The sequence below is a fragment of the Populus euphratica genome, unplaced genomic scaffold, assembly GCF_000495115.2.
Source record: "Populus euphratica unplaced genomic scaffold, PopEup_1.0 scaffold8.1, whole genome shotgun sequence".
Taxonomy (NCBI): domain Eukaryota; kingdom Viridiplantae; phylum Streptophyta; class Magnoliopsida; order Malpighiales; family Salicaceae; genus Populus; species Populus euphratica.
The window spans coordinates 1858166-1861080 of NW_011499855.1; the positions used below are offsets into that span (position 1 = coordinate 1858166).

General features: G+C 37.9%; 1 pseudogene; it reads left to right on the forward strand.

Moving 5' to 3' along the window:
* The first annotated feature begins 427 nt into the window (after window positions 1-427).
* On the forward strand, window positions 428-2209 carry LOC105123006 (4-coumarate--CoA ligase-like 1; annotated as a pseudogene).
* The last annotated feature ends 706 nt before the right edge of the window (window positions 2210-2915 follow it).

Here is a 2915-nt window from a genome sequence, read left to right on the forward strand (position 1 = left end):
CACTTAGAGTTAAACAATCAGCTACATGAAAAGATTTTTTATTCTATCAATTTCTTACTATTTATAAGAAGCAAAAATCAATGTAGCTTTACTTGTCTGAATTGATAGGATACACACCTTTTGATTCAATCTCATGTTTTATTCTGTTACATACAGGAATCAGATTCTTGAAAATCTGTTTGAATAAGGACAAGGTTTTGAGTTCAAATAATACAGAATCCTACAATGTTCCTTCGTAAAAAATCGGTGCATACTGAAAGGCTATTGATTGCATATACTGTGATGCTGTCATGACTCAACCAACACTTGCCAACCTCTCAGCCCCTGTCAGTCTCACACTCTCACCTGTCTCTTAATTACTCTCTGATTCCATGCACAAAACATGGCCACAAAATTTTTTGTACGATTTCACCTACCTCTGAAGCACTACTTGATTTTTCCCTCCTCCCCTGTCTCCTATCCACCATGGAAACTACCATTCCATGCTCAGCAGAAGAGGAACATATTTTCCGAAGCCAGCATCCAGCAGTCCCGGTGCCGGACATCACACTCCCTGATTTGTACTCCAAGATGCTGAATTGTATGCTGACAAGGAAGCATTTGTGGAGGCTGTGACAGGAAAGACATACATATGCAGAGGTTGTTAGAGACATTAGGAGGTTTGCTAGGGCCTTTAGGTCTCTTGGCCTGAGAAAAGGACATGGTGATTGTAGCTCTCCCAAATGTTGCTGAATATGGCATTGTAGCACTAGGAATAATGGCTTCCGGTGGTGTGTTCTCCGGTGCTAATCCTGCTGCACATGAATCAGAACTTAAGAAGCAGTGGAGGCTGCAGATGCTAAGCTTATTGTCACAAATGACTTTAACTATTGAAAGGTAATTAGGTAGTCTTATGATAATTATTGTAACAATAATTGTCTAAACTCGGTCTGGATCAAGCTACTTAAAGAATCAGGTCCTAAATTACACAGATTAATTTGGGTTATCTTGAAAAAATTAAAAAAATAATATTTAAAATTTTAATATTTCATATAAAAAATTAAAAAATAATTTATTCTACATTGAAAGGAAATTGTTATTTTATTATTTTAAATTAAAATATTTAAATAAAAAAATTATTTTATATTGAAAAAACACAACGTTTTTTTTTTCTCAATATATATATATATATATATTAATTCTAATTATAAAATCTAACAGATTAATCTAATATTCTACTAATTTAAAATCTAGATCAAATTAACATGTATATTAGAATGTTGATATGTAAAAAAAAAAAAAAATCAACATTATTTGTTAAGATGTGGACATATAAAGATGTAAAGGGTATCTACCTTTTCAGTTTTGAGTTAACTCGGCAAGTGAGATAATTATTTTAGGTTAATTACAGAAGTAAATTTTTTTTTATTTAGATTTGAGCAAGGCTTCAGATCACCTGCATCATAGATAAATCCGCCGGGCGTATTGATAGCTCTACTTATAATCAGTAATGTCATGAATTTAGTTCAATTTTTAACGGTGTCTTGGGAATACAGGTGAAGGGTCCAGGGCTACCATGAATTGGAATGAACTGCTTGATGCAGCTGACCGTGCTGGAGATACACTTGCTTATGAGGAAGTCCTCCAGAGTGATCTATGTGCACTTCCATTCTCATCAGGCACCACCGGGATGTCAAAGGGTGTGATGTTAGCCCATCGGAATCTGGTGGCTAATTTGTGCTCCAGTCTCTTCAGTGGAGACCCAGAAATGATGGGCCATGTTGCCACACTGGGCCTATTTCCTTTCTTTCACACATACGGTATCACTGGAATATGTTGTGCGACTGTAAGGAACAAGGGGAAAGTAGTGGTGATGGGCAGGTTTGAACTCAGGATATTTCTAAATACGTTGATCACACAGGAGGTCAATTTTGCACCAATTGGCCTTAGTTAAGAATCCAATAGTGGAGGAATTTGATCTCAAACTGAAGACCATTATGACTGCAGAAGCTCCACTTGGCCCGGAGCTGCTCGCTGCCTTTGAAAACAAGTTCCCTGGCGTCCAAGTCCAAGAGGCGAGTATAATTTTGCTCCATTGTTGTGAATTAGACATGATTGTTGAATGATTTATTTCCAAGAAATGCTCTGCCTGTGATTCATTGTTTTCATCTGGTCGAATATTCTTTACGAAAAAATCATGTTCAAATTAATGTGCTACCTGACGTGTTTTTGGTCAGGCATATGGACTGACAGAGCACAACTGCATCACACTCACTCATGGGGATCCTAGTAAATGCCATGGCATTGCAAAGAAAAACCCAGTAGGATTCTGAAACTGGCCGGACTCTCCCTCGGAACACCCCTGGTGAAATTTGTGTAGGAAGTCAATGTGTTATGCAAGGTACAAAGATCGAATACTCATAGCTTGACTTCCACTAACTTCACAGGTTACTGTAACAAAGAGGAGGAGACGGGCAAGACCATTGACACTGACGGATGGCTGCGCCCTGGTGACATTGGGTGCATAGACAATGATGGAGATATCTTTATTGTGGATCGTATCAAAGAAATAATCAAGTACAAGGGCTTTCGAGTAAGACCAAATAGCTTGACTTTTCTCTTTTGGACGAACTGTTACGCAAGAATCATAAAGCCATGCCCACCACGGGGAAATAATGCGAGGGCTTCTTAGAGAGAAGATGGAGACTAACTCGAAAGCTAGCCAATGAAACATGGTCCAAGTGGCACGGCCTTGCTGTCTCTTTTCTTTGATTGACTATGTGGGGATTAATGACTCCGATAAATGACAAGAATATGCGAGCTTCGAATTTTGACTGATATCTGTTTGGATTTTATCAGTATGATGAAGCCCGCCATCTGTGGGAATATGTTAGTGGGATTTGTGTCCTTTGTTACACTTTAAATTATTATTATTA